The 22420-nt window shown below is 51.3% G+C and overlaps 1 protein-coding gene across 1 annotated transcript in view; it reads right to left on the bottom strand.

The window, feature by feature from the left end:
* Positions 1-22420, bottom strand: part of SKAP1 (src kinase associated phosphoprotein 1) — a 264424-nt gene that overhangs the window by 55158 nt on the left and 186846 nt on the right. The window lies entirely within an intron of this gene.

The following is a 22420-nucleotide window of genomic DNA, read 5'->3' as shown; positions in this document are numbered from 1 at the left end:
CTGGCCAAACGTCTATGCAACCAATGTGCACGCACACACATGCACGACCTGGACTCATACACGAACCCTTCAGTACGCGTCACACCCAAATTGGATACTCCAGCCTACTAGAAGGTGTCAACAGATCTTTTCCAAACTATGAGGCGTCCGAGCACTGACATCAGTTTTTATCTGTAGGAAGCTGCTCTAAGAGCTCGCAACGAACCTTGTTGGACCAAACTTTATTGAGGTTATTGAGATGTCCACCCATCTGCCTCCACTAGGGCTTTTTAATGTCACCGTACATGAGGGAGGCAGAGGGACAGGGGGCAGAAAGCAGGAGAAACACGGTAACACACAGACCACCAAGTCTGCCGGGGGGATTTTACAGGTAGAAAACAAAGGAAGCACTAAGGGAGAACATTGCAGGAGTCGCCCAAGACATAGCACCGTACTGCAGAACATCCATCGCTAACCCCGAACACCAGTGTCAACAGCCACGCCTACATGCACCCGTTCGTTTTGCCGCTCGGCTCCTTCGATCTCATGTGCTTTTATTGTGCCCAACCCTGTCGTTTCAAAGCACCCCCCGCAAAAATTAAAGTCCGGCGCCTCTCCGGCAGCATCCCAGACGGCACCTTTCCCGTCATCTCCATTGCGATCTTAAGCGGGGTGCTCTCTTTTGGGTCCTCTTGCTTTCGCACCAATGAGCCCACCCTGCCCTGCGCTTTGCGCAGCTATTCTGCCCGGGTGTCAGTGTCTGCATAAGGGGTCAGGCACCAGAGAAGTGTCCACATTGACTACAGGGACATCACTCATTTAGGGCCTGATCCAAAGCCCGGCGGAGTCAGTAGGCGTCCTTCCATCAGGCTCTGGGCTAGGCCCTAGCAAGAGGAGGATCAGGACCACTAGCCGTGCTGCCGTCACCCTGGGACGGACAGAGATGGCACTTGGGGCCCACGAATCCTGGAGCTGCACGCTCCCACCTGCCTTGGAGATCTAGAAATATGGGGGTGACTCAGCCGTGAGCTCCCCTAACAGCCCTCTTCCGTGCCCAGAAGGTCTTGGCTGGAGTGGATCGTCTGTGAGCAGCTAGTGATGGTCCCCACACCAGCCTCCCAGGGGTAGCCCTCCAGCAGTGCTACCCCAAAAGGCTAAGGCTGGTTCTGGGGGCAGAGCCGTTCAAGTCAGGCGCTAAGCCCCTGGCCCCCAGTGAGAGCTCCGGGGTTGTCAGCAAGTTGTAGGAGGCTTTTGCTACCTGGCAGGATCAGACTCGTTATTCCAGAAGGGTCGATCGCGATCATCTAGAGGGACCTCCTGCACATCTCGGGCCGGAGACCCTGGCCCAGCGACTGGCATCCGGGCCAAACCCCTGGCGGGTTTCAAGACTTACGGAGGGGAGCCTGTGCCTTGCATCGCACTGTGAAACTGACCAGATTGAACCTCAGCCCCAAAATCCAGCCGGGAATTCCCCAGCCACTGAGCGCATCCCCCGCCCCACCACCGCCTTGGGTCTTAATAATTTGTGCTGAAACACAATAAAAAATGACTCACTGCACGCCACTAATCATCTCCCCAGTGCCTGAGCTTGGCAGCCTTTTAAGTATGAGTAACTTCCCAGAATCCCAGACCAGAAGGGTTGCTCCTGTTTTCTTAGCGTGTCTCTCTCCCGGCCCAATCCATCCCTGGTGTCAGCTCCCTCCTTTGCAGACTCTTTTCATTTTTGTGTTTTATAGTTTGCAAACTCGGGGGCTGCTATAAATCCCCGCCCACGGCTCTCGGCGTGAACGCCAGACACGAGAGCGGCATCAAAGGCACAAAGTCTGGTTTTGTACATACATCCTCCCCTACGTGGGCACCCCCTCTGTGCTCGTTATTACCTGGGAATCGGAGCCATCCGCAGGGGCAGATTCATAGTTTACACCAGGCGAGGATCTGGCTCCTAGGGTGAAGCTCAGCTCTGGGGAGAGGCCCATCGCTTAAATTCTAGTTTGAAGGCTTGAGTGGTGCATTGGCCTCACGTCGGCCCTCTGGCCAGGGGTGAATTTCACCCCTATTCAGTAGATCTGGCCTTTCCCCATGAAACAGAAAGGCGGCAAATTAAAACCAGATTCAAGCAAATGTTTTTCCTGCGTTAACCTGTGGAACTCACTGCAGCAAGATACTGCTGAGGCACAGCAGGATTCAAAACCAAGACTGGACATCTGTTTGGAAGGGCTATAAGGCCTCAAGCTTGAGGGCATAACCGGACCGATAACTGTTTGGTGTCCGGTGGAAATTTGGCACCTTCCTCTGACGCAGATGGTTATCAGGCACTGCCAGTTGCAGGATAGCTCAGTGGTTTGAGCACTGGCCTGTTAAACCCAGGGTTGTGAGCTCGATCCTTGAGGGAGCCATTTAGGGATCTGGAGCAAAAATCTGTCTGGGGATTAGTCCAGGTCCCTTCCAACCCTGATATTCTAAGACCCTGGACTGGTCTGACCCACTATAGCAATTCCTACGTTTCTAAAGCAGGACATGGGGTCCTGCTGCAGGAAGCCCGTTATTGACATGGGGGCTGGCTGAACAGTTCTGATCAGAATCCACAACTTTCCAAGACACTGGGGTCGCTCAGAACCCTGGTGCAGGGGCCACCCGGCCTGGCCTCTCTGCTCCCCACCCACACAGGGAGCAGCACTTTTGTTACAGATACATCATATGCTTTTCGCTTTGAGATGCTGAACTTCCGACTTGTAGAGAGAGAGAAAGAAAAAGGCACGGTAAGCATTTTTTTTTTAAATCGGAATCCAGGCCCCTTTCGTTAATGCAAATCTAAATGTCATTTTATGGGACATTTATAATTATGAAAATGGGCTGACGCTGCCTGGTACACAGGGGGAACCCGCAAGTATGAATATTACATTAGCGTGCCCGATGCCAGCTCACTGATCCCGCTGGCAGGAGCATAAAAAATGCTCGAGTGAAACTTTTATTTAGACGTTAAGATTCCAGGCCCCAGCGGGGTGACGCAGGCAGCCCCTGTGAGATCCCATCAGTATGAGCGTTTGAATTGAATTACCCAGGGGGAAAGGCAGGAGCGGCGAGCGCTGGTTTGCTTATTTAATTTCATTTACTTTCAGTACATTATCAGCATGGGGCTTCCCTGCCCCCCCCCCCCCCCCAAGAAACAAGTCTGCAGAGAAGGGTTGCCTGCATGTTCCAGGGGCCATCTGCAAGTTACAGATCTCTCTAGTCCGCTCTTGCCCTATGTGCTGGTCCTTCATGGGCAAGCAGAACCAGCACTGTCTTTTGCTGAGGTCTCCTGAGTCGAGGAGGATTCTGGGGAGCTATAAAGGGTCCATCAAACACATCCAAGAAGAGGGGAAAAAACAAGGCAGCATGGCCTAGGAGACTGAGCACAGGGCCGGGAGCCAGGATCATCCATGCATAACCCAGCTCCATCACTGGACTCATTGTAGCCGCATTGTGTCATGCTCTGCCCGTCTCTCTGCATGTACCTGTCGTCTCTTCTCTTGGATTGTAAGGATTTTGGGGCAGGGACCATGTTCTTGGTGTGTATCTGTACAGCGCCTATCGCAGTGGGGACCTGGTTCATGCCTGGGGCTCCTAGACACGACCGCAATACAACTAATAAATAATAACACCTCTCTTTGGGCAAGACACATCTCCTTTCCGTGACTCAGTTTCCCCATCGGTAAAATAGGAATCGTGATACTTACCCTCCTTTGTAAATGCTATGTGACTGCTTAGCTTAAACACACACACACACACACACACCCCAACCACCTTGGAAACATTAAAGGCTAAATGCCCTTATGATTGCAGCACACAAGACAAACATTGCTGTCAGAACCTCCCGGATACAGCCCTCGTAACACACCCGGAGCCATACAGATGAAATCTGTGGTGAGGCATATTACTGCAGAGGACATGACAGTTCTGCACCCACTGCCCTATTGGGGGAAACACAGAGACGCATTTTCTCCCTCCAGACTTGGTTACTGGAGGCAACAGGTTCAAATCCCCCCTTGCCGATGATGAGTGATATGGACTGCAGAGTGCGGGGGCTAGATGAGGACTGGCAGTGAACACTGAGGCAAGGTGGGCATAGAGGGTGGGGATTACCCTGGGAGGGGAGCCCAGAGAGTGGGGATACTGCCAGGGGGCCGCACCCAAGGGAGACGGGCAGCGGGGTCCGGGAGGGACACAGGCCCAGCGACAGTGGGACATTGGCCTGCAGAGGGCGCTCCAAGGCTGGCGAGCTAATTCCCATATCGGACCAGCAGGAGGCGCCACAGGGGTGAGTCCCGCATTGCTACAGGGACATTCGCTGCACTGTGGCAAAGGCCACATGGCAAGTCACTGCCCGGCAAGCTGGTGCGCTGTAGACTCACAGCCTGGCTTGCCATTAGCTGCGTCGACTAGCCCGAAACGATAGAGAAGTTAGCTCCTCCTTTGGCAACTGGCCCAAGGATTAACATTCCCTGTTAAAAATGTGCATCTTAATTTCATCTGAGATGGGGATCTGTGCTCACACCAGACACTCCCCCCGCCTTCTCTTAGAAATCCCATCCCAGGCATCACGGTAGCTACAGCCAAACAGGCCTGGAGGACACGGCAGCCCTCAGGCTCCCATGTTACCTGCACGTTCAAAGGCAGGGAATGTGGAGACGTTGCTATTGCATCAATTCCTGAGCGTTTGTCATTCCTGCTCCCTCACTTCGGGTCGACGTGCTGAGCCCGGAGCCTGCTCCTAGGCACTGTCCTGAGAGCAACCTTATTAAAATAAATCTAGAGGTGGGATTTTCCAAAGCGCTCGGCAGTGACCTACCGACTCCCATTGCAGTCAGTGGGAGTTTGGTGGTTGAGCAGAGTTAGACCAACACTGAGGAACTGACCGCGGTAGCAACTTTGCCCATTCGTACGACGGGATTTGACGGTAAATGGGTCTACAAGCATGGCCGCTTACACGGACCTCACTGCAGTATTTGGGACCATTGCTGTAAGATACTGTGCAGTATCAAATCCCTCTTTCAGTCAGCATCTTATGGGCCCCCATATAAGAGGGTGAGTCTCCCCTTATTTAAGCTACTGACCCTCCATCTCTCTCAAATTCAAGAGGGTTCTGTAGAAGGCCCCATGTTGCTAAGACAAAGGCCCATGGAGGATGGTGGTCCTCCTTGGTGACCTGCAGAATGGAACACCTGATGAGTCAAGCAGCAGGGTGTGTGTGTGTGTGTGTGTGTGTGTGTGTAGAAAACAGATGATGGGGGAAGAAGGGGCTCACGAGAGGCCTTCTTTCTCACAAAGCCATTCGCAAGATGAAGACGCTGGAGAGCCAGAGTTAAGCAGACAACCCTGGACCTGGTGTAGTTCAACTGAAGTCAGCATTGTTACATCAGTAAAAGAACGTGGTTTAATGAGTGGCACGCAAAAATCTCCTGCAAATTTCACGCAAGCTTGCTGGTTGAAAACGGCATCATGTTGGCCTGTGTTCTCTACACCCCCAAGCTCATCTCTTGCACCTTTTCCTTGCCCTCCACCATTATTTTGTTTAATCAAAACATCAGCTTCATGTCCCCTGCTTTCTCTTTCTTCTCTCCTTCTGCTGCTCCTCATCCCATTGTTCTCTTTAGTCTCTCTCTTCCTCCTTGCCCTGTGTTCTCTCGTAGTCGTGCTTCTCTCTCAGTCTCCCAGCTCGGGAACTTGATCTAACTTTTCAGTGCCTTGAAAACTTAGAATCGTTTATAAAAAAAAGGAATGAAACGAGCAACTGTTTCACAGAAAATGGGAAACTAAACAATTGTCAGTGTGCATCATCTGAAATAGATCTTGTGCCAGACTAATTGTATTGCTTTTTGTTGTTTTTTTTTTTTTAAGGAGGTTAATAAGAAAGTAGATGAAGCGAAGGCAGTGGAGGTGATTTACTGGGGCTTCAATAAGACTTTTCATAAGAGGCTAGTAAGTCAAGTTCAAAGGACAGGCATCTACCTTAGGATAGCTACCTGGAATGAAAGTTGGCCGATAACCAAGGTGCAGTTTACATTCAAAGGCAGCAAATCACATGGAGGAAGTTATCAAATGAAATTTCCGAGGGCTCAGACGCGGGTCCTGTTCTCTTCGATTACAAAAGCCTAACATATTGCATGGTATCCCAATTTGCAATGCTGTTTTGTCTGAATGCAAACAATCCATCAAAAGTTTGCATTCAAAATCGGAGACAGGTCAAGAAAAAAGGATCCTCGGGGGGACGTGACAGCAGAACTGGCCACGGTGCGAGTTTAAACATCTTCTTTTAAAGCATCTGCTACCGTCCACACTGAAGCCTGGATTCAAGGCTAGATGGCTTATGGCAATTTCTGTGTTCCTATGACGACTCTTGACATAAAGGACTAAATGCTAGTCCCACTGAAGTCATCTTAGGAAGTTACAAACCCACCGAAGAATGGAAGATTGTCCTAATGGAACAATGCTATGCTTTGAAATTCTTGTAGATGCCACATAGTTATTGGCATAATATCGGTAGATCGTAAAGACAGCCCGCCAGAGACAGACCTCTATCTAGAGAGCTAGCTAGTTAGTGTAGGTTTTCCTAAGGAGTCGATGACTGACAATGAAACAAAACAGAACAGACAGAATTCCTTGATTTCAGATGGGACTGGTACTGACCTGGGCCATGTAGGGAGACTTTCAGTGTCTGTTATGCTGCCTGGAAAATTTCACAGCAAGTCTGAAGTTAAACCAACTTTGCAAAAAGCAAAAACGGAATCCAGAAAGGAGGCGGCGCCTTTGGTCCAAAAGTTTCCATCCAAACCACTAAGTCTATAATTGCAAAATAAAAAACACTAAATCTCACTATCTATTTGCACAGCTCATTAGCTCAGGGCTCACACTCAGCAAAGAGGGAGGGTGGAAAAAAAAAAAAAAAAACCACCACAACCCTTTCGGCACCAAGTACCTTTTGGAAGTTGCTATGGAAACCAGCCCTTTACTCCGGCTTTGCAACTGAGACTTGCACATTTCTGCTCTGGTGCGTTTGTTCGTCTGTCCATCCGTCCGAGGACTTTTTTTTTTTTTAACAAGTCTTCTTTTTATATATACATATAGAGAGAGAGATATCTCGCTCCCCTGTTACTTCTCTCCCCCAAACATAACATTATGTCAGCCACTCGACCTGCTGTGCTACCGGGACAGCATGATTTACAACGTGAAAAGGGAAAACCTAAATCATCACAGAATGAAAACATTAAAGTTAATGCCTCACAAGTGAGGAATTTATTACCATTAACTCCAATAAACAGTTATAAACCACCCGTCCTTTCCTGTCCACGCACAGGGACACGGACGCAGGGACTTCATTATTGCTCAACTTTCTTTCCTTCTTCACTAGACCAGTCATGTGTGCTCCAATTGGCCACCATTTATTGTTAACTGGACTGGCTCATTTTCCGGGGACTGAAGAAGGCATGAAGGCCTCATCCATTTCGTTTCGCGGGCGGCTCGGTGCAGATGGATGGAAGAAAAAAGTTCACGAGACGTGCCGCTCGATGGGTTTATTTAAACGCCACTGAAATATATGCTTGACAAAAGCCAACTCTCACCCAGGCCCCGTACGTCATTACTCAAAAAGTCTGATGTATAAGTAACAACATATGGGCAAGCTGTGAAGTTACACCGGATACCAGCTCGCTTCAGGGGGCACTTGGCCAAATATTTGCTTCTCACTGAGGTTCCACCACCACCTTGGAAACCGGAGCCTGAAATCTGAGGCCTTACTGAATTTTTTCTCTCACCCCATCTCACAGGAGCAGAGAGGAACTTGCAGTTCCCTATATAGTACCCTCTCTCCAAGGAAAAGCATGTAATAATAAGGTTATTAATTATTGACCAACACCCAAGGTCTTTCCTCATTTAAAAACGCCCATTGGCTTCCACTGGAGTTTAGGATCTGACCCCTCATCATCATACATGCCCGGAGTTGGTTATTGGAGGCTTGCTCACAATTAAGGCTGAACTGAGCTCAGGTCTACCAGCGTCTGGTCTGCAGAGGTGCCCCGGGATTGGGCCCCTCAATAAACACAGGTAACGCCTGCACACCCCATATCCATTAGCTATTCTTTGTACTGTGGTAGCACACAGCAGCCCTCAGTCATGGACCGGGACTCCCACGGTGCGAGGTGCTGTACAAGCACAGAACAAAAGGCTGATCCTGGATGATTGCCTCTCGTACCCTCTCCCCCACGTCTGCTTTGGGGCTCTTTGGAACCATTTCTCCTCTCCTTTCCCCTGGTGCCGATCAGGACCAGCTCAGCTGAGGAGACCAGAGACAGACCCACAGTCTCTTGGTACCCTGTCCATAAAGGAGGAAGAGTCAATTCAGCTACTAAGGCCTGGGGTGGTGTTGATGTAAGATACGCAACTTCAGCTACGGGAATACCGTAGCTGAAGTCGACGTATCTTAGTCCGACTTACCTCCCGTCCTCACGGCGCGGGATCGACGGCCGCAGCTCCCCCGTCGACTCTGCTACCGCCGCTCGCTCCGGTGGAGTTCCGGAGTCGACGGGGAGCGCGTTCGGGGATCGATATACCCTAAGCGACCAAAACTCGAATCCTCCACTTCCTGAATTAGCGCACTAATGGTTACCGACGCAGAGAGCGGCTGAGCTCCTCCTGCCCAGAGGAACGTTGGCTGCTCTCTAGCTTCATGAAACACCCTCTCGTGGATCTACCAGGACCAAGTATACAGATGGGTCTTACAATGTACTCAGAAGGCGGCTGGTTTCGTGCTCATCCTGATCCCTAACAGGACCAAATTCAACGGCGAGGGATTCTCCATGGAGATGCTCTGCCCTCTTGAGTTTCACCCTGGAACCATGCAGTTTTGATGGCTCCAAACAGCCCCAGGCTTTTGGAGGAGTTGGATCCCAGTCCCAACGTCACGGCCTGGGGCCATCTCTAGAACTTCTAAACCACTCGCCCGATAAGCGGGTCCCGCTGGTCGAGAATCTCCTGCGGCGGTGTGCTCCTACGGTAGTAGTCACATGGGCGCGGGACGGTAACAGGATACGGTCACAATCTAGCCTTGTGTTGTACAAGCTCAAATTATCCCTCATCCCCCACCTTCCCCAAGGTTTGTTCTGAATGGACAGACAGAAAATCTGGAGGTGGGAAGAAAGCAGAGGACTGTCAAGGAATGGAGCTGCTAGGCTACCAGAAGTAATTATCTTGATAGCTGTGCTGTAGTCAAGGTCATGCAGAAATGTACTTGGGTTTTGGGAACGGACAAACTTCACCAGTTTCTGGATTGCATCGTACCTCCCCATGAGTTCTGTCCTCCTGCAGGCCGGCACTGTCTACTGGAATGCGGAGGCCATGCCCTTGGCACTTCTCTGCTAGGGAAATCGGCAACCACAAAATCAACGCCGAAAAATTCCCAAAGTTGCGGATGTGATTTTCATTTACAGGACCTCTGCCAGGCCACAAAAGACCAGACACCTGTTGGCTAAAGCCCATCTCTATAAAAATTCTGTAGCACATAATCGTCAGCCTTGACACAAATGATTCCTATAGATCATGGTGGAAAATCAAGAGGATTTAAGGACAGAGGAGGGTAGGAAAAAGTGAAACAAATGACATGCAATTTTTCAAGCGGAAACAATGGCAATATGAAGATATATAGGTATCAACCATACAGGAGGAGGCAGGAGGCTATGCTCTTTTACCTCTTACGGTGTCACTCTCATGACCTCTACCATTTGAAATGCTTTGATTCCACCTGGCTCAAGGGATCTCTGAGCACCGGAGAAGAGATGAAGAATGCCCGCGCCTGACCTCACCTCTACATTGTCTAATGACTGACGGCATAAATCAGTGTTTCCCCTCCACAGACCGGAGTGTCAAGAACCCATGTGAGAAGGCTGGAAATATTAAATGATTTCCCTGAGGGTTTTGATTGTTACTCGGTTTCTCTCCTGTAACTGTAGAGCCGTGTTGCACATAAAGAATAGCTGTCCCTCGGGACCTCAATTTGTGTATAGAAATAAGTCAAACCACCAGCTTCCACCTTTTTGGAGAGGGGCACAGAACAAAAACCAAACAGTGACTGGAGAATGGGCTAATTCCAGTTCATGCTTTGTGCTGCAGGGCTCTATGCTGGTCCCTTTTGCACCACACCACTGGAATTAAGAGGCTTGACTGTATTTCCTGCAGAACCTCCCTCTCCTACTGGGTTGGAAGCCTGCAGGAGATCAGAAGCCATCACACAAGAGCCAATAGCTCGTTCCTGAGTTAAGCAAACAATCCCGCTGGTCAGCAGAGCGAGTGGTTCCTTGGGCTTTATAGAGGTAACGTGGGCTTTAGCAACAAGAACGGCTTTAGGAGTCAGGAATCCCCCCCAAGTTCTGATCCTGGCTCTGGCATTCGCTTGCAGAGGGGTCTGAGGGACAATCACTCAACCCCTATGGGAGGCATCCAGTTATACAGGTTGCATGTATGTCCTGCGAGTCCTTACTCCCGGGTAGTCCTAGGGGGCTTGATTCTGATCTCCAGTGTCAAGTCCACTGATGTCAAAGAGTTACACTAGCAGAGAGCAGTCAGTCAACTCATTAAAAGCGGCAGGGTGGATGTGAACTGGGCAAGAAAACCCATGTAAGGGCATAAGCAGTTAAAGGGAGTGATTTACACCAATTTGATGCGAGGTGGGGACCAGGCAGAGTCCTTGGGATAATTAGAGAGCGCAGCTCCTACTCGGGTCAATGGGAATTGTGGCCACTCCCATCAGACGTAGGGGACGGTGCAGGAGACATTCAAGAGCGTCTCTCTCTGGGGAGGGGTGGGGAAGCTGCTTTAGCTACTTCTGGGGGAATTCCGCACCAAAAAAGTAAAATTTCTGCGCCAAAAAAATTAAAAATTCTGTGCACAATATTTAAAAATTCTGCAAATTTTATTTGTCAAAAATCACACTATATAATCATGCCAGTTTCAAGTATTTTGGTAATTTATTTCAAAATCCCTGTCAGCAAGTATGTCTGTAACAATACAGACATGCACTAAAATTCCCCCAGGAGTAGAGAGTTAAAGAAACCCCTACGACAGCCCAGTTCCTGTTTCTCTGTCCCCTCCCCCCAGAGCCCAGCCGGGAGGCCAGATACTCACACCCCCTGTTCCCCAGAGGCCAGCTGCAGCGGCCTCCTGCCCAGACACTCATACCCCCTGCCCTCCGAGAGCCGAGCGATCCAGATGGAGAAACAACCTGATGCTGGGTCCCGGGTGGTATGGAGTTCCCTGCGCGCCAACACCTCCTTCCCTCAGGGTGTGCTGGGAACTGCAGCTTCTGGGAACCCTCCAGGTCCCTCCTGCTTCCCCTGGCCTTGTCTTCTATTGGCGAGCTGGGCTCTGCCTGGCCCAGTGGCCCCTAGTGTCGGCCAACATTCCTGCAGCCCTTTTCTGTGGCGGGAAAAGGAAGTTCTGCACACATAATATTAATTTCTGCAAAATTCTGCATTGCGCAGTGGTGCAGAATTCTCCCAGGAGTATCATTTATCTCACACCCTCCTCTTAAAAAGTTTTTCTGCGACTCACTCTACTCTTGGCATGATCTTGGTGTGTAAGTTACGCTCATTTTGCGTGTCTACCGTCTACCAAACTGGGGCAAGCCATACAGTTTAAGGCCAGATTGTTTAGTTTGACCTCCACTAACCCTCACCCACAAGACAAGCCCAAAGCATTACAACTCCCAATGGGGGAGGGATAGCTCAGTGGTTTGAGCATTGGCCTGCTAAACCTAGGGTTGTGAGTTCAATCCTTGAGGGGGCCACTTAGGGATCTGGGGAAAAAATCAGTACTTGGTCCTGCTAGTGAAGGCAGGGGGCTGGACTTGATGACCTTTCAAGGTCCCTTCCAGCTCTAGGAGAGAGGATATCTCCCAGGAGACTAAACTATTGTGTGTGCCAGGCAGAGAGCAGGAGGGATTGAGGTGCACCAGTGCCCAAGGGCCCTGCAACGAGAAGGAGTTGACTGAGTGAGATGAGATATTCTGATGAATATGCACTTCTTTGCAGTGTTGTTGTAGTCACGTTGGTCCCAGATATTCGAGAGACCAGGTGGGAGAGGCAGTACCTTCTATTGGACCAACCTCTGTGGGTGAAAGGCAGCTTTCGAGCTACACAGAATCCTTCTCAGACCCAAAGAAGAGCTTTGTTTAGCTTGAAAGCGTCTCTTTCATCAAGAGAATGTAGTCCAATCAGGAGCGGTGGACGTGCCCTAAAAGTGGGCGGGGATGTGGTCCCGCCCCAGGCCCTGCCCCTTCCCCCAAAGACCTGCTCCTGCACCACCTCTTCCCCCCAAGACCCCACCCCCTGCTCGCTCCTCTCCGCTCCCGCTCCCTATCGCTCGCCCTTACAGCTGGTAAAACGTGAGAGGGCCATGGCCCACCCTGTTCCAAGACCCCTGGGTCAAATAAAATATATTACCTCACCCACCTTACGTCTCTAACATTCCCCTGACAATTCTATCCCAGCCTGACGCAGTTCCATTATTCTTATTATTACAAATGTATTTAAGGACGGTAGCACCTCAAAATGCTGTGCAGACAGTCAAGGACAGGACCTTCTCTGAGAAGCTCTCAGTCTAAAGGCAGACAAGGAGACACGGACCATTTACATACCAATCAACCAGACTCACTATAAGTAACCTGGCAGACGTGGGCCTCTAGGAACGATTCCAAGGGAGCAGGAAATCAATGGGAATTAGGCACCTAAATGTCTTTGAGGATCTGGGACACTGCCGACGGGCCCGGGAAAGGTGCATAGAAGAGGGCACAGAGGTGACCGTGTGACAAAGGGAACCCTTGGGACTCGAACCAGTTGACTCCAAGCAGCGCTCGACCGAATCTGCCTCATCTCATTCCCCATCTGTAAAATGGGCACCTACCGCCCAGGGGGCGAGGGAGAGCGTGGTGCTGTAGGGGTTAATTAGCGGATGTTTGTACAGGGCTTTGCAAATGGGAAGCCCCACAGAAGTGCTAAGTGGGGTCATTATTTCATCATTCAAACCCAGCATCCCTCTGTAAAAACAAATTTTGAAGGGTAATTAGGCCTAATTGCTTTTGCAGTTTAGCTGCCGAGTTATTTCATTTAAAAAAGCAGGTCAGGTCACCTCTGCGGAAAGGTTCTCCATAAGGAACTTCACTGCGAACAAACAATCCTGCAGTCACACAATGGAACGGCTAGACCAGGGGTGGGCAAACTATGGCCTGGGGGCTGCATCCAGACGTTTTAATCCAGCCCTTGAGCTCCAGCCGGGGAGCAGGGTCGGGGTCTTGCCCCACGCCGGGCGGCTTCCGGAAGCAGCGGCATGTCCCCACTCCGGTTCCTACGAGTAAGGACAGTCAGGGGGCTCCGCACACTGCCCCAAGAGCTGCCCCTGTAGCTCCCATTGGCCAGGAACCGCAGCCAATGGGAGCTGCGGGGCGGTGCCTGTGGACAGGGCAGCGCGCAGAGTCGCCTGGCCGTGCCTCTGCGTAGGAGCTGGAGGGGGGACATGCCGCTGCTTCTGGGAGCTGCTTGAGGTAAGCGCTGCTTGGAGCCTGCACCCTTGACTCTGACCCACGTCCCAACCCCCTGCCCCAACCCTGATTCCCCTCCCGCCCTCTGTACCCCTTGGTCCCAACCTGGAGCACCCTCCTGCACCCCCAACTCCTCATCCCCCCCACCCGTAGCCCTCCCCTCCAGATGTGGCCCTCGGGCCAAAAAGTTTGCCCACCCCAAGGCTAGACTGTCACTACGCCGCCCCACGGCGGGCGGCTGCCCAGCAGCCTAGCCCCAGAGAAGCAGAGTATGAAGCCGAGGCCTGGCCTATGCCAAAAAGTTAGGTCGGCCCAACTACGTTGCTCGGGGGTGTGGATTTTTCACACCCCTGAGCAGCACAATTACACTGACCCACCCCTGGTGTAGACAGTGCTAGATTGACAGAAGAATTCTTCACAGCTCCCGCCTCTTGGGGAGGTGGATTACCTACTCCAGCGGGAGAACCCTTCCTATTGGCGTAGGTAGCTCGATACTGAAGCACTAAGGCTGTAACGTTTCAAGTGTACACAAACTCTTAGGACATAACTACGCTGGAATCGGAAGTGCGACCGCAGCCCATGTGGACGTAACTATGGTCCCGGGTGGGACTGTCTGGCCGGCGCAGCCATGGCTTCACTGCTGGTATTTTTGCTCGCTAGACCCAAGGGCATGTCTACATTGCAATCATGGGGTTAGCTCTAATCTAGCTCACTCCTGGAACAGTGATACTGCAGCAGCGTGGGTGCAAGTGTGGACGGTAGCCTGATTGAAATCCTGGGGCCATCTCAAGGGCTTCCCCTCTCAGCTGATTTCCACTGATGTTAAAAGGGTCCGATCTAAACGGAACGAGAGCCGTTCGTCTAGACACATCCGGCCCTGAGTGCAAACCAGGAGTACCTCCACCTAAGTTAGGGCTTCTTTACGTACAGACGTTGTGCTGCTTTGTAACCATCCCTGTATAGTTAAAGCAGTACAACCTCTCTAGCATGGAGGGTTATATTGGAGTATTGGTATAACTGCGTCCACACTGGGAGTTGTACTGGTATAACAAAAACTGGGATGACAAAGCCCAGGTTGGGATGATTTAGTTGGGGATTGGTCCTGCTTTGAGCAGGGGGTTGGACTAGATGACCTCCTGAGGTCTCTTCCAACCCTAATCTTCTATGATTCTAACTATATTGGGGAAATAATCACACCCCTAACTGAAACTGGGACAAAATCTGTGTGCATCCCAGACCTTCATAGAGTGGCGGCCTGATTGAACGCCCACTGAAGTTAAAGATGAGGCCTAACCGGTGTGGGGAAGCAGACACTTTTGTTGGATGACTAGGATACTTCGCTTCCCTTGATCCCGAGACAAGGCTGCACCCTCTCTGCTCGATTACGGGACATCATCAAGGAACCACCATGCCGAGGAACGTCTCCTTTGCATCCAAATGGATTTTCATGTGAAAACTCTCACCCCGGGAGGAAGTTAAGAAGCCTCATGGAGGTGCAGCTGCAGCTTCGGGGGATATGATAGCGGTATTTAAAATTATGAGTGATGTGGAGAAGGAAAAGTTATTTACTTATTCCCATAATACAAGAACTAGGGGTCACCAAATGAAATTAATAGGCAGCAGGTTTAAAACAAATACAAGGAAGTTCTTCTTCACACAGCGCACAGTCAACTTGTGGAACTCCTTGCCTGAGGAGGTTGTGAAGCTAGGACTATCACAGCGTTTAAAAGAGAACTGGATATATTCATGGAGGTTAAGTCCATTAATGGCTATTAGCCAGGGTGGGTAAGGAATGGTGTCCCTAGCCTCTGTTTGTCAGAGGGTGGAGAAGGATGGCAGGAGAGAGATCACTTGATCATTACCTGTTAGGTTCACTCCCTCTGGGGCACCTGGCATTGGCCACTGTCGGTAGACAGGATACTGGGCTAGATGGACCTTTGGTCTGACCCAGTACGGCTGTTCTTATATTCTTATGTTGTGTAGATTTACCTGCTTTAATCTAGCTAGTTTGCATACCAGAGCAAGGAAGCCGTAGCACCATGGGCTGCAGCAGGGCGAGCCACTCAAGTACTTACCCCCGAGCCTGGGGTGGGCCTGTGGGCTGCCGTGGCTTCACTGCTCCGGGACCTAGATGAAAGCTATGATTACCTGAGTTGCACTCACACCCCGGGACTGCAGTATGCACATGCCCAAAATCTTCGTGCCTGAAGCAGGCCAGGATAAACAGAACAGGACTGCGGGAGCCTTTGCCGAGGCTTGCCTCAGTTTCCTTGCTTGGCGTACAACTCAGGGAGGCGGTGCAGGCGAGGGTGGTGTGAACGTCTCTGGAGTTCAGGAGCCGCTTTTGCCCTGACCTGGACAAAGATGTTTCTGCTTCAAGCCCCAGGCTCCTGCATTTGGGAGCCCAGGCGATGAAACATCTCGGGTGGTTTCTGTCCCTGCAGAGTGAGCGCTGAGACGCAGGACCAAGAGCCTCGAGGCAGATACAAACGTGGAAGTCAAGAGGTAGCGGCTCATCTTGAACATCCATCTGGAAAGCGTGCCAGGGCAGGGAGCAGGAGTCAGCCATACCGGAGAGCAGAGGGACCCTACACGCAGCAGAGCAAATCAGAAGCAGAAGGAAAAAGATCCCGGGTGTCAGATGCCAAGCTGGGACAGGAGACGGTACTAGTCAGTGGAGAGAGACAGGCACTACAATTGCCCCACCAAGCTGAAGTCAGCTCTGCTGTAGGGCATCGGCTGGGACTACACCAGGGACGCTTCTGCAGAGACACGGCTATGTGGCCACCTCTGCTAGCATAGCTCTTATTTTAAACCTCCCCTTTCTTCGTCGCCTAAACCACCACCAGCCTTCGCCTCATTACAGCACCCACCTTTTCCCTCGACTCATCTGCTCCAATCTCCTTCGCCAGCCACACTCCCCAATTCGGGCATCAAGCCATTCTGGAGTTGGGAAGTCAGGAAATCTCCCCGTGAGGCCGGGACATCATTCCAGGGAAGGAAGAACATTGCGTGCACGGTGGGAGGAGGCTCTTCAAAGGCCCCCGTGTCAGATGATACATGGCTATTAGATTAAAGTATCTTCCATTAGTGAAGAGTGAGAGTTTGCTAAGTGCGGTTATCTGTTAGCTCGGAGTCATAACAAACCTCCCAGATAAATGAAGTGCCAATTACCCCCTTTAAAAAAAAAAAAAAAGATGCCGTTTCTTCTTGGAATTACTGGGGCTGAGAATTCCCGCTGGGAATGGCTGGAATTTTGAGCCGGACTGGACCCTTTTCAATCAATTTCTAGTAAAGCGGCGTATGAAAAAAAAACAAAAAAAAACGCGCCAAGCATCAGCACCAGGGTTTCCCTAGGAAACGATAGCAACGGGGCAGATTCAAAGAGGGATTTGACTTTCATCTCTCCATTTGTTGGTGAAGGGGAGCAGATCTTATTAGGCCCATTTCACAGATGGGGTCACTAAGGCACAGAACTCTCAAAAGAGAACTGAAGTGACTTTCCCTCACCCAGGAAGTCACTGGCAGAGATCCCCATGCTGCCTCTCCTCTTTCCATTAACATGACCGGTCAGTGCGGCTGTATGTCATTTCTAAGCTCAGCAACGTCCTAAATTTGTCCTGCATTTGCAGAGAACCATCGTTACTTCTGACACCCAATCCAGGGCAAAGCCAAGGCTGGGCTCAGCGCGGCTGCAGCTCCAACAATAGGAATTACGGCTTTTTACAACACTGAACCTAGGACCGAGTCAGAGCTGGGCTCAGCGGCACCGGAAGGAGGCCCGAGTTTAGAAACTAATAAACTAAAAACAACAACAACACAATTTTCATCAGTAGATCTCCAAGCACTTTACAAAGGAGGTCAGGATCTTTATCCCCATTGCACAGATGGGAAAACTGAGGCACAGAGAGGGGAAGTGACTTGCCCAGGCCCAGCCAGGAACAGAACCCAAGTCTCCTGAGTCCCCCTCGATGCTTCATCTACCAAGCTGCACAATCCAAGGACACCACTGCCATCTAACCAAATGGTCACGCTCAATCTGCAGACCCCCAGGGCCAGACGAGCATGATCAGTTATTAGCTGCATTGTGGGAACACCTAGGGGTTCCAGCCACGGACCAGGACCCTGTCGTGTCAGGTGCTGCACACACAGTCCCGTGAGGCAGGAGCCAATGGAAGGAGACCGGGGTAAACTTGGCAGAATATGAGAATCAGGCCCACCGGGTGCCAAACTGGTGCACATTACCCCTTTGTGTGGCTTACACAGGCTTTCCGAGCCAATGAACGACTTCCAGCACCATTTACCTCACCACCGATTTGTCCCGAAGACCCATGGCTTGTCCTTCTTCCTTCAAGCTGTATGTGGCCCGTGGTCCACGCTCTGAGGAGCTTACATGTAAAGCCAGTAACGATCGCAAGAGGCGACTAGCAACTAAGGCAATGAGAGGTGCTACTGCTGTGGCGGGGGGCGCTCAGACATACAGAGAGCGGACAGTGCAAACATCAAACATCTCAAGAGCTGTTCTCTAGTGCAACACAAGCTCAGGAAGTGGACCAGAACAGGAGACTTCTGCGGCTTTGCAGGCAGACCTGAAGAACAGCTCCGTGCAAGCTCGAAAGCTTGTCTTTTTCACCAACAGAAGTTGGTCCAGTAAACGATATTACCTCCCCCACCTTGTCTCTCTAATATCCTATGACCAACATGGCTACAACATCTAGATCAGAGCTAGGTATTACTGTTATTACAGTGCCCCGTCATTTCTCTGTTGGGCTCGGTGTTTAAGCTTTCTAGTGCTTGTCGTTGCACCGAAAACCTTCCAAACAAGACCCTGACACAGTGCTTGGGTGACTGAGTCTGGTTTGACAGAAGCATGAACGAGTTTCCTTCAGCGTTAACTCTGAAGCCTAACGACGACAGGTAGCTGGGCCTCCTTCTCCACTTGCCTTGTCCCTGGTGTTATTTGCACCACTGCAAAGCGAGTGTGAAATGCTAGCACTTTGCACAGCCGCCAACGACGACAAGGCAACGGAGAGCGGGGCCTGACGCCGAGAACGTTTCTTAGCTCGCCGATGGTTCTAGTGGAAAGATCCAGCCACCCATCAGGACTCTGGCCGAGATGCAGCGCCAGCCACGTGGTCTTCGCTACCCTGCATGTCAAGTGGGGAGGAAGCTTGGCCACCGCTTTGACTTGTTCCAGATAAGAACGTCATTCGTCACTTTGGGCGGGGGGGGGGGGGAGAAGGGCTTTTAATGGAGACAGCGTCACTCTGTCCACACACCCCGGAGAACAAATGTGTGTTTTATCACCAGCTGAACGAGAGCAGCTTAACACCTGCAGCAGGCGTGCGCCCCCTCCCCGCGCTTTTACCAGGAGGTGTGGGTTGGGGGGAGAAAATCACAATGATGGATCGGACCGTCTTAATTAATGTAAACAAACAGAAGAGGAACATCAAATAATGCCCTTGACAGCCTGAAAACAGAGCCGGGAGTGCCAAGCCCGCTGTATAAAAGGCGAGCGTTTGATGTGCCGGCGGCGGGATCAAGATTTGTAAATAGCAGCAGCTCTGTATCGCGGCTTATCCAAATATTTTCATTTCCCATCACCGGCCGAGCGCCGGGGGGTTGACGGTTTTGGACTCTTCAACTTTCACCCTGCCGCCGCCGGGCGAGCGAGTGGGGGGGAGGAGGGCGATGGCGGATCGCTGAGACGTGCCCGGGGATGCCAGCTTCACCCTCCTCCCCTCCAGCAAGCATCCCTGGTCACAGGCTGCCTGGAAGCTGTAACCCTGTGGCACCTACCCACCCATTGCTGCTCACAGCTCGTGTGTGAACATGCCTCTACATGACCCGTTTCCCTCTTCCTCCACCAGACACGGATGATGATCTCAGGATCCCACTGTGCTAGGTGCTGTACAAACACAAAACACAAAGGCTGTCCTTGTCCCAATGGGCTTTGACATGCTCATATGGTGCCCCCTTCACCTCCCCCCTACCCGATCACATTTCCTTACCGAGACAGGACACAGAAGGAACCATTTATTTCTAACCCTCTCTCCCACCCCTCCTGGGACACATGATGTGACATGACCAGACAATCTCCCATCACACACTACTTCGAATGTTTCTGCCTAGATTGCAGGTCCCCACTGCACCACTGGGGCCTATCTCCCGATTTCCACCTGACAGGTCTCCAATCAGGGCAACCTGTGGGGGGAAAACCAGGCACATGTCCCTATGTGGGAGGAGATTAAAGAACACCCCCCATATACTCGAACAGGGTGGGTTGGCAGAAGGGGTCAAGAGCAATTAGCGTGGGCATCGTAGCGTGCATTCTACCGAGAAAGCATGGGCCAGCAGAGAGTCTATTAGGATTTTTTGATGATCTGGAGGGAGCGGGAGAGAGACAGACCTCAGTTTTGGAGGAGTGCCGTCATGCATAAACACAATCCTGGTTGTTTCCAAGCTGCACTTGAGTTAAACGGGGGTGAAAGGGGCAAAAATAAACAAACACGCCGGTTTGTGCCATAAAGATCTCATGAATTCCCGTCCTGACACCGGGGCTGCGTTTCAGGTCTTTAAAAACACATATGAATAAAATCAAGCGCTTCTGTTGGCTTCCCAGGCTTATTTATGGGCACTAGGAAAGAGCTCTCAGACGGAAATCTGACTTTGACTTATAAAGGGCCCGGCAAAGGTCAACAGATGGAAGGACAGGGGTGAAGTGTGTCTCTCTGGTGAGCACGGGGAAGCGGGGACTCGAGGCGGACGGCGCAAACGGCTTTGAAAGCGGGGCTCTGCCAACCTGGGGCAGCGGGCGACTGCTCGGTGCGGCACAGCAAGGAAGATCTGTATCCTGCAAACAAACCAGCCTCTGGTAGCGGCAGAGAGGCCTGCAGAGGGAAGGTGCAGTTCCCAAGGTCGGCCACAGGGAAGCAGTGTAAGCTCAGGATTTAAGCTCCTAGTCTCGCTCCCCACCCTGCTGCTGCTGATTTTAGGCCCGATCCTGCTTTCCCAGCCGTGTGTGAAATGGGCAGCAGGGTCAGGAAAACTCGTCTTCCCGCAATCCCCCTTCCAGGCACACAGGGGAGCATATCCACGCCCAGGCTCACACTCCTCCCAGGGGCTCACGGAGACGGGAAGAAATAAAAGCCCAAGCAAATGCACCACAATCAGTGCCAAGCTGTCCACAGCCGCTTTCTGCCCGCCTCGTTAGAGCCGTTTGCTGTTCCGAAGGAGGTGACATTTGAGTAGGTTTCATGGGCTGCAATCTCAGAGACGCAGGCAGGTGCCACCCAATGCTTTGCCCTGCTCTCTCCAAGCCGGTCATGGCCCACATCTCACATCCCCTCCCCAGCTGTAGCCACACAGACTTCTCTTGTGACGCTGGCTTCTAAGGATCATAGAACATCAGGGTTGGAAGGGACCTCAGGAGGTCATCTAGTCCAACCTGCTGCTCAAAGCAGGACCAATCCCCAGACAGATTTTTGCCCCAGATCCCTAACTGGCCCCCTCAAGGATTGAATTCACAACTCTGGGTTTAGCAGACCAATGCTCAAACCACTGAGCTACCCCTCCCCACTGAATGCTGTTTATCCCAGAGATCCGAGGCTGCTAAACATGTCGGGTCCCTACATTTGGGACGCAGCTGGGATTTCCAGCATTGCTAAGTGGCTTTGAGGAGAGTCTTACTCTATTCGGAGAAATTCTGTTCTCAGGAGCTAAGTACAAGCTTGATCCAAGCTCAGAGATCTCTAGGCCCCCTTCTGCCCCCCCAATGAAGATTTCTTTTATCATGAAAGGCACTTAAAGAAACCCAACAAACTTGGTGACTCTTCTCCTATAGCGCCTACACCACGGTCCTGGGGGGAGGGGAAATCGAGGGTACGTCTCCACTGCGATAAAAAAAACCCATCGCACCAAATCTCAGAGCTTGGGTCAGTTGACTTGGGCTTGCAGGGCAAAAATGAATGTAGACATTTGTGCTCAAAGTAAAAGCCTGGAGCCTCAGCCCCCACGAGGGGGAAGGGCGTCAAAGCCCTGGCTCCAGCCCAGGCCTGAACATCGACACTGCAATTTTATAGCCCCACAGTCTGAGCCCTTGTCAGCTGGCCCAGGCCAGCTGCCGATCTTTTATTGAAGTGTAGATCTTAGTCAGAGGGAAATGACTTGCCTGAGGTTACTTAGCAGAGTGTGTGTGTGTGTGTGTGTGGGGGGGTAAAATTCAGGTCTCCTGACTCCCAATCTAGTCCCCTACCCATTAGACTACATGTGATCAAACTATAGCAGCGGCTCCCAGGAAGCGAGGAATGGGCGACAGGGGATGGATCACTGGATGATTCCCTGTTCTGTTCATTCCCTCTGGGGCACCTGGCATTGGCCACTGTCAGAAGACAGGACACTGGGCTAGATGGACCTTTGGTCTGACCAAGTGCGGCCGTTCTTATGAGTCACCTGAGCCAACACCCATCCACTCTCCGGCTTCCATTTCCCCTCACGACCAGGCTGCTAAAGCCGAGCGGAGGCCTGGCCTTCCTTCTCCCGGACTCCCACTTTCCCTGACATCAGCCTTTTCCTCTGCAGACTTGTCTAAAAAGTGCTGAAGTCAGCACAGCTTCCCTCCCAATTATTTACCCAAAGGCTGGGGGGGATAGGGAAAGAGAATGATTCTCTGATTTCAAAAAAATTATTGGTAAAAAGAGAGAAAATAAAATATTGATCCCGCTCGCTGTATCCCACCTCTGGAAATGTAAGACAGTGACAGGGCAGTATAAAGAATGCTTGCTCAAAAAAACAACCACCAGCATCTTATTATCTTTCCGTCACCCACCAGCAGTGATAAATCCAGGTCCATATAGATCAGGAGTTTATCATAAAAAG

This window comes from Trachemys scripta, chromosome 23, assembly GCF_013100865.1.
Source record: "Trachemys scripta elegans isolate TJP31775 chromosome 23, CAS_Tse_1.0, whole genome shotgun sequence".
In the NCBI taxonomy this organism is placed as follows: Eukaryota; Metazoa; Chordata; order Testudines; family Emydidae; genus Trachemys; species Trachemys scripta.
This window is presented reverse-complemented; position numbering and strand designations above follow the sequence as displayed.